Consider the following 9,891-nt stretch of genomic DNA (forward strand, 5'->3'; position numbering starts at 1 on the left):
CAGCGATCGGTTAGCTGCTCAGATAGCAGATGTTTGAAGTTGGTGAGGGAGATAAAAGTCTCCAGCTTCAGCGATTTTTGCAATTCGTTCCAGTCACAGGCAGCAGAGAACTGGAACGAAAGGCGGCCAAATGAGGTGTTGGCTTTAGCGATGATCAGTGAGATACACCTGCTGGAGCGTGTGCTACGGGTGGGTGTTGCCATCGTGACCAGTGAACTGAGATAAGGCGGAGCTTTACCTAGCACGGACTTGTAGATGACCTGGAGCCAGTGGGTCTGGCGACGAATATGTAGCGAGGGCCAGCCGACTAGAGCATACAGGTCGCAGTGGTGGGTGGTATAAGGTGCTTTAGTAACAAAACGGATGGCACTGTGATAAACTGCATCCAGTTTGCTGAGTAGAGTATTGGAAGCTATTTTGTTGATGACATCGCCGAAGTCGAGGATCGGTAGGATAGTCAGTTTTACTAGGGTAAGTTTGGCGGCGTGAGTGAAGGAGGCTTTGTTGCGGAATAGAAAGCCGACTCTAGATTTGATTTTAGATTGGAGATGTTTGATATGAGTCTGGAAGGAGAGTTTACAGTCTAGCCAGACACCTAGGTACTTATAGATGTCCACATATTCTAGGTCGGAACCATCCAGGGTGGTGACGCTAGTTGGGCGTGCGGGTGCAGGCTGTGAACGGTTGAAAAGCATGCATTTGGTTTTACTAGCGTTTAAGAGCAGTTGGAGGCCACGGAAGGAGTGTTGTATGGCATTGAAGCTCGTTTGGAGGTTAGATAGCACAGTGTCCAAGGACGGGCCGGAAGTATACAGAATGGTGTCGTCTGTGTAGAGGTGGATCAGGGAATTGCCCGCAGCAAGAGCAACATCATTGATATATACAGAGAAAAGAGTCGGCCCGAGAATTGAACCCTGTGGCACCCCCATAGAGACTGCCAGAGGACCGGACAGCATGCCCTCCGATTTGACACATTGAACTCTGTCTGCAAAGTAGTTGGTGAACCAGGCAAGGCAGTCATTAGAAAAACCGAGGCTACTGAGTCTGCCGATAAGAATATGGTGATTGACAGAGTCGAAAGCCTTGGCCAGGTCGATGAAGACGGCTGCACAGTACTGTCTTTTATCGATGGCGGTTATGATATCGTTTAGTACCTTGAGCGTGGCTGAGGTGCACTCCTGACCGGCTCGGAAACCAGATTGCACAGCAGAGAAGGTACGGTGGGATTCGAGATGGTCAGTGACCTGTTTGTTGACTTGGCTTTCGAAGACCTTAGATAGGCAGGGCAGGATGGATATAGGTCTGTAACAGCTTGGGTCCAGGGTGTCTCCCCCTTTGAAGAGGGGGATGACTGCTGCAGCTTTCCAATCCTTGAGGATCTCAGACGATATGAAAGAGAGGTTGAACAGGCTGGTAATAGGGTTTGCGACAATGGCGGTGGATAGTTTCAGAAATAGAGTGTCCAGATTGTCAAGCCAGCTGATTTGTACGGGTCCAGGTTTTTGCAGCTCTTTCAGAACATCTGCTATCTGGATTTGGGTAAAGGAGAACCTGGAGAGGCTTGGGCGAGTAGCTGCGGGGGGGGGGGAGCTGTTGGCCGAGGTTGGAGTAGCCAGGAGGAAGGCATGGCCAGCCGTTGAGAAATGCTTGTTGAAGTTTTCGATAATCATGGATTTATCGGTGGTGACCGTGTTACCTAGCCTCAGTGCAGTGGGCAGCTGGGAGGAGGTGCTCTTGTTCTCCATGGACTTTACAGTGTCCCAGAACTTTTGGAGTTAGAGCTACAGAATGCAAATTTCTGCCTGAAGAAGCTGGCCTTTGCTTTCCTGACTGACTGCGTGTATTGGTTCCTGACTTCCCTGAACAGTTGCATATCGCGGGGACTATTCGATGCTATTGCAGTCGGCCACAGGATGTTTTTGTGCTGGTCGAGGGCAGTCAGGTCTGGAGTGAACCAAGGGCTATATCTGTTCTTAGTTCTGCATTTTTTGAACGGAGCATGCTTATCTAAAATGGTGAGGAAGTTACTTTTAAAGAATGACCAGGCATCCTCAACTGACGAGATGAGGTCAAAATCCTTCCAGGATACCCGGGCCAGGTCGATTAGAAAGGCCTGCTCGCAGAAGTGTTTTAGGGAGCGTTTGACAGTGATGAGGGGTGGTCGTTTGACTGCGGATCCATAGCGGATACAGGCAATGAGGCAGTGATCGCTGAGATCCTGGTTGAAGACAGAGGAGGTGTATTTGGAGGGCCAGTTGGTCAGGATGACGTCTATGAGGGTGCCCTTGTTTACAGATTTAGAGTTGTACCTGGTGGGTTCCTTGATGATTTCTGTGAGATTGAGGGCATCTAGCTTAGATAGTAGGACTGCCAGGGTGTTAAGCATATCCCAGTTTAGGTCACCTAACAGAACAAACTCTGAAGCTAGATGGGGGGCGATCAATTAACAAATGGTGTCCAGGGCACAGCTGGGAGCTGAGGGGGGTCGGTAGCAGGCGGCAACAATGAGAGACTTGTTTCTGGAGAGAGTAATTTTTAAAATTAGTAGTTCGAACTGTTTGGGTTTGGACCTGGAAAGTATGACATTACTTTGCAGGCTATCTCTGCAGTAGACTGCAACTCCTCCCCCTTTGGCAGTTCTATCTTGACGGAAAATGTTATAGTTGGGTATTGAAATCTCAGAATGTTTGGTGGCCTTCCTGAGCCAGGATTCAGACACGGTAAGGACATCAGGGTTAGCAGAGTGTGCTAAAGCAGTGAGTAAAACAAACTTAGGGAGGAGGCTTCTGATGTTGACATGCATGAAACCAAGGCTTTTTCGATCACAGAAGTCAACAAATGAGGGTGCCTGGGGACATGCAGGGCCTGGGTTTACCTCCACATCACCCGCGGAACAGAGGAGGAGTAGTTTGAGGGTGCGGCTAAAGGCTATCAAAACTGGTCGCCTAGAGCGTTGGGGACAAAGAATAAAAGGAGCAGATTTCTGGGCATGGTAGAATATATTCAGGGCATAATGCGCAGACAGGGGTATGGTGGGGTGCGGGTACAGCGGAGGTAAGCCCAGGCACTGGGTGATGATAAGAGAGGTTGTATCTCTGGACATGCTGGTTGTAATGGGTGAGGTCACCGCATGTGTGGGAGGTGGGACAAAGGAGGCATCAGAGGTATGAAGAGTGGAACTAGGGGCTCCATTGTAAACTAAAACAATGATTACTAACCTGAACAACAGTATACAAGGCATTTTGACATTTGAGAGAGACATACAGCGAGGCATACAGTAATCGCAGGTGTTGATTGGGAGAGCTAGCTAAAACAGTGAGACAACAACAGATAATCAGCTAGCACAACAACAGCAGGTAAGATGGCGTTGACTAGGCAGAGAGGGTCGGATTAACTACACACAGAGCCTGAGTGCGGCTGGGGCCGACAGATAAAAACATAAACAAACAGAATGGAGTACCGTGATTAATGGACAGTCCAGCAGGCATCAGCTATGTAGCCAAGTGGTCACCGTTTGTTTTTATAATATGACATTTCCTCTGGTCTAAGCATGCCAACTGTTTTATTGTGCCTATCTAATCGCCTACCTACTGTATATGTACATAGACATAGTTTCCTCAATTACCTCGTAGCCCTGCACATCGACTCGGTACTGCTACTCTCTGTACAGTTGTGGCCAAAAGTTTTGAGAATGACACAAATATTAATTTTCACAAAGTCTGCTGCCTCAGTTTGTATGATGGCAATTTGCATATACTCCAGAATGTTATGAAGAGTGATCAGATGAATTGCAAAGTCCCTCTTTGCCATGCAAATGAACTGAATCCCCCAAAAACATTGCCACTGCATTTCAGCCCTGCCACAAAAGGACCAGCTGACATCATGTCAGTGATTATCTCGTTAACACAGGTGTGTGTTGACGAGGACAAGGCTGGAGATCACTCTGTCATGCTGATTGAGTTCGAATAACAGACTGGAAGCTTCAAAAGGAGGGTGGTGCTTGGAATCATTGTTCTTCCTCTGTCAACCATGGTTACTTGCAAGGAAACACGTGCCGTCATCATTGCTTTGCACAAAAAGGGCTTCACAGGCAAGGATATTGCTGCCAGTAAGATTGCACCTAAATCAACCATTTATCGGATCATCAAGAACTTCAAGGAGAGCGGTTCAATTGTTGTGAAGAAGGCTTCAGGGCACCCAAGAAAGTCCAGCAAGTGCCAGGACCGTCTCCCAAAGTTGATTCAGCAGCGGCATCGGGGCACCATCAGTACAGAGCTTGCTCAGGAATGGCAGCAGGCAGTTGTGAGTGCATCGGCACCCACAGTGAGGCCAAGACTTTTGGAGGATGGCCTGGTGTCAAGAAGGGCAGCAAAGAAGCCACTTCTCTCCAGGAAAAACATCAAGGACAGACTGATATTCTGCAAACGGTACAGGGATTGGACTGCTGAGGACTGGGGTAAAGTCACTTTCTCTGATGAATCCCCTTTCTGATTGTTTGGGACATCCGGAAAAAAGCTTGTCCGGAGAAGACAAGGTGGGCGCTACCATCAGTCCTGTGTCATGCCATCCTGAGACCATTCATGTGTGGGGTGGCTTCTCAGCCAAGGGAGTGGGCTCACTCACAATTTTGCCTAAGAACACAGACATGAGTAAAGAATGGTACCAACACATCCTCCGAGAGCAACTTCTCCCAACCATCCAGGAACAGTATGTTGATGAACAATGCCTTTTCCAGCATGATGGAGCACCTTACCACAAGGCAAAAGTGATAACTTAATCCCTTTGAGAACTTGTGGTCAATCCTCAAGAGGCGGGTGGACAAACAAAAACCCACAAACTCCAAGCATTGATTATGCAAGAATGGGCTGCCATCAGTCAGGATGTGGCCCAGAAGTTAGTTGACAGCATGCCAGGGTGGATTGCAGAGGTCTTGAAAAAGAAGGGTCAACACTGCAAATATTGACTCTTTGCATCAACTTCATGTAATTGTCAATAAAAGCCTTTGACACTTATGAAATGCTTGTAACTATACTCCACCATTCCATAGTAACATCTGACAAAAATATCTAAAGAAGCTGAAGCAGCGAACTTTGTGGAAATTAATATTTGTGTCATTCTCAAAACTTTTGGCCACGACTGTATATAGCCATGTCGTTTTCTACTTCCTATACATAGCCATGTCGTTTTCTACTTCCTATACATAGCCATGTCGTTTTCTACTTCCTATACATAGCCATGTCGTTTTCTACTTCCTATACATAGCCATGTCGTTTTCTACTTCCTATACATAGCCATGTCGTTTTCTACTTCCTATACATAGCCATGTCGTTTTCTACTTCCTATACATAGCCATGTCGTTTTCTACTTCCTATACATAGCCATGTCGTTTTCTACTTCCTATACATAGCCATGTCGTTTTCTACTTCCTATACATAGCCATGTCGTTTTCTACTTCCTATACATAGCCATGTCGTTTTCTACTTCCTATACATAGCCATGTTATTTTTATTTATTTGATTTGTTATTCACTGTGTATTTATTCCTCGTGTCACTATTTCTATTTTTTATTAGATTGTGTTTCTTATATTTAACTCTGCATTGTTGGTAATGGGTAAGTAAGCACTTCTTCTGTTGTCTACAAAGCACGTGACAAATACATTTTTATTTGATTGTTTTAACGGTGGATATCAACTGTGTGAAATCGATTTCCATAAGCTGACCTAGCTGGCATGACGACTGTGCATAGTGCAGCGATTTAGGGGGAACATGTCTCATTGAACCAGTGACCCTGTTGTAACAGAACAGCAAATTAAATCATCTGTGCCTAAAAGTCCAGCAGACCGTTAAGTAGAGGCTGAGGTACTGCAGACAGGAGGGAGGCCACAATGGTACTGTTCACATCTATACCTGCAACAGCGCTGTGTGCATCTTACGACAGAACAGTCATGGAGATCCTCCTGTTGGATGATCTAACAGTTATCCTTCTGTGATGTTAACCTGTGAGATGTTACCTGTAGCATTCACGTCTTAAGGTCAACTGAGAATATAGCAGCGCTTCATTTCACATAATGCCCTGATGCAGCGACTCCAAAGCCCAGTCATCTGCAGCTGGTCACCCCAAGCCATGACTCCCAGCCTGATTACACACAGATGTAGAACTGAGCAGAGCTAAAGCTCCTTTGGCAGGTTCCTGCCTTTACTCTGTCAGGGCAGGCTGGCCTCTCTGTGGTGCGTGGTTGGGGAATTATATCACTATCACTGACTGCCAATAGGCTGTGATTAGACTTCGGGCTTTAAAGAAATAGTGTTCGATCTGAAGGTAGCAAACCTGTGAAATATAGAATTAATGTACTGCTATAGAATTTGGCAACTATGGAGTTACACATCTGGCATTGGTTGGCCAATGACTGCTGGAACCACCATCTAACCCGATCAAAAACAGCACAGCTGTAGGGTGTATGCTATACTGTAGAGTTTACAAGGTAGAAGGGGAAGTTTAAAACGTTATTACGGTGCAAAAGCACCTTCAATTGCTTGTTAAGTGTCATTTGTCTACCCATTTGAAAGGCAAACTGTAATGCACTCAGAGGCCTCAGGGTTTTAATAGTGCCCGTATGTCTGTCTGTCATCTCCACTCTAATATCACACTACATCAGGTCTCATTTCAGGGCTACAGACAGAACTGATGGAGGACAAATTCTTTCCGCAGAAATGAATTGAAATGAGTTACAGTACCAGTGGAATTAAATTAAGGCATATCAAATCATGTACTGTAAAAAAAACATAACATATACTGACTGTTTCATTGCTTGAATATGGAGAAAACACTTGAAAAAAATATAGATGAGAAAGCATTGTGCCTGGTTCTACTATAGATAAGAGCAACAGGTGCTGGATGGATGGGTCTCAGATCTGGCTGTCCTGTCCTCCACTCTGGCTTAGCTAGAGGATGCCAAAGTCTCTTTATTAGAAAAACACAAGTGGCCATGACGAATGGGACTGAGCTCGGGTTGGCTGTATCTCAGCATGCCATCTTTACTTTCCTTCAAAACACTCCCTCCAGATTTGATTGTACCTAGAGAGACATTGTACACCTGGAGAATATGAGGAAAACAGCAGTCTATGTAGCCTAACACAAAGCACATTTCCTCCTGGAGGAGAAAGTAGTTTATTATATTTGATTCAGCGCCAGTGTCACAGATCATCTTCAGTTAAATGGAGGTCTGATGGGTCTGATGTCATGGTTGTAAAGGCGCTCCTAAGCAGTCTGTTAAACTACTTTACAGTGTCTCTAACCTGACTCTGCTCTCCTCTCAATACCTAATTTTTCTCTTGCTCTCCTTCTCTAGCAGAGGAGAGGTTTGAGCCACGTGTTACAGTTCCCCATGTCTGGTCTACCCATGTGTACCACTGATTCACATATTCCTAGACAGAGGGATAGCCACCCTCACACAGGCCAATAAACTAGAGAGGTAATTTGGAACTCAGTTTGGAAATCAGTCCAGCTTTCAACTTACTCTTGAAAGTTGTAATAGCAGAATGCACAAAGTGCAAAACTTCACCAGACCCAACGATTCTACCCCAGCTCCTGCTGGCTTTCGCAGATTCTGCCATTACTCTCCTGAAGTTGCAGGTAATAGGCTACACGAGGAGTCGGCAACCTTTCTCATGTTGAATGCCAATTTATCTTACCATTTCTACCGATCTGCATGCCAGTTATTGTTTTCATTTGCACATTTTCCTGAAACAGTTTAATTTCATTTTCATTTATAATAACGTCTTCATATCTCAAAATCATTGTCATGTGGTTAATCAAAATTCTATCCAAATCTAAATGAAAACGATACAAACCTAAAAATGTACTTCTATTGCCACCTATGTAAAATAGCCTACATAAAACCAACAAATGAAAACATTACTGATCTTCCAAGATGGCGTAGCAGTCAGACTAAAGGCTAGAGCTAAAGGCTAGAGCTGCCACTTTCAAGGAGCCACAATTCATAAATAATACTGTGAATATATAGTTTCACAGACATATTGTAGCATTTTTTTCTGGTTTGTGTGAAATCGTTAAGAATAATATAAAAACAGTCTGCACACCACCAAGGTGAATTGATTTAGTCTTTGTTGTGACAGTGTTGGGGTATGGGTAATGTATTGATGCTCGAGTGCCAAATCAACACAACTGTATTTCTATTTATCTTGTTACTTCTTTTTGGTATTTATTAGTCTTATTTTTGTATATATTTTCCTATTTATATTGTTTTAAATGTCATGATTATTTATTTGTGGTGTTCCAAATGTCTGAATAAAAAGTTTGTGCACAATGGTGCTATTATTTTGTTGTTGGGGGTGTGGGGCTGAAGGGGGGGCTCGCCCAGATACAACCGTCCCTGACCGCACGGCAAGCGGTAACGGAGCGCCACGTCTAGGTCCAAGAGGTTTCTAAACAGCTTCTACCCCCAAGCCATAAGACTCCTGAGTATCTAATCAAATGGCTACCCAGACAATTTGCAATGCACCCCACACCCCCTTTTACACCACTGCTACTCTCTGTTGTTATCATCTATGCATAGTCACTTTATTAACTCTACCTACATGTACATATTACCTCAATTACCTCGACAAATTGTGCCCCGCACATTGATTCTGTACTGGTACCCCCTGTATATAGTCTCGCTATTGTTATTTTACTGCTGCTGTTAAATTACAATTTTTTAAAACTGCATTGTTGGTTAGGGGCTGTTGTCAAGGAAGTGAGTTTGTGTTTATACAGGATGTACCGGCCCCCACCTACCATCAACCAATCATGTCAATGCAAAGCTATAGAGAGCCCTTCTCATTGTTACAAAAAAAATTGAGGCTCATGGCAATGTGGTACAGAGCTCCATTTGGCCTCTGTATACCTCTGGAGGCTTCACAATTGGCAATTGCGTCACACCCTCCTTATGGTGCCTCCGACCACATTTTTGGATCAAGCATAAATGTTCTTTTAGTCTAGGCATCCGCAATGGATTAGTTCACTGAGATGGGCGGAATTATATATATGTATTTGTTACTACTCGACTAAAACAATCTCGGTTGACCAACAGCCTAATGATAAAACAATCGACCAGTCGACTAATTGGGGTCAACCCTAGCGTGTGCAGAGATGTTCCCCAATGCTGGAGGGGGGGCCTGAATGAATAAGTTTAGGAACCCATGTTATCACAGACTCTCTTATTCAGATCAACTTGCAGTAGTAGTTAGCACATACATTTTCATACTGGACCTCATGGGAACAGAACCCACAACCCTGGCGTTGCAGTTGCAAGCACCATGCTCTACCAAATGAGCCACACGGGTAATAGGGGAAGCCTAGCAATCCTCAGGGCCCAGTATTTCAAAAGTTATCTATCCGGATTCTGTCTTAAATGCTGGATTAAATTCATAGAAATAGAATGAATAGAACGAGAGTCCCCATTCAAGTCAATAATTTGTCCATTCTATCCATTCTATTTCTTTGCATTTAATCCTATCCGATAGGTGAAATCTGGATAAATAACCTTTGACAAACTGGGCCTGGTGTTAATACACCGTCCATATTTAGCCATACAGGAGATCATTTGCAGTTGTGAATCTGTAGTGAACCAGAGAACCCGGCCTCCCTTCCAGAGGGTGACACTCAAACGCTCCAGACACTTTTGTTGATTTGTCTAAAATATACAGACACAGATCTGGAGGAGGCATCAACCCGTTTTATCATCACACTTTGGATAACCCACAGGCAGCAAACGTAGAAGCCATCAATCACATGAAAGGATAATGAGGGGGAAATTGACTTGTTTCAGGAAACTAGGCACATATCGCACATCACTACTTCACAGGAGCGGCATTTGAAAGTAAATATAC

Source organism: Oncorhynchus nerka, linkage group LG27 (assembly GCF_034236695.1).
Source record: "Oncorhynchus nerka isolate Pitt River linkage group LG27, Oner_Uvic_2.0, whole genome shotgun sequence".
In the NCBI taxonomy this organism is placed as follows: Eukaryota; Metazoa; Chordata; class Actinopteri; order Salmoniformes; family Salmonidae; genus Oncorhynchus; species Oncorhynchus nerka.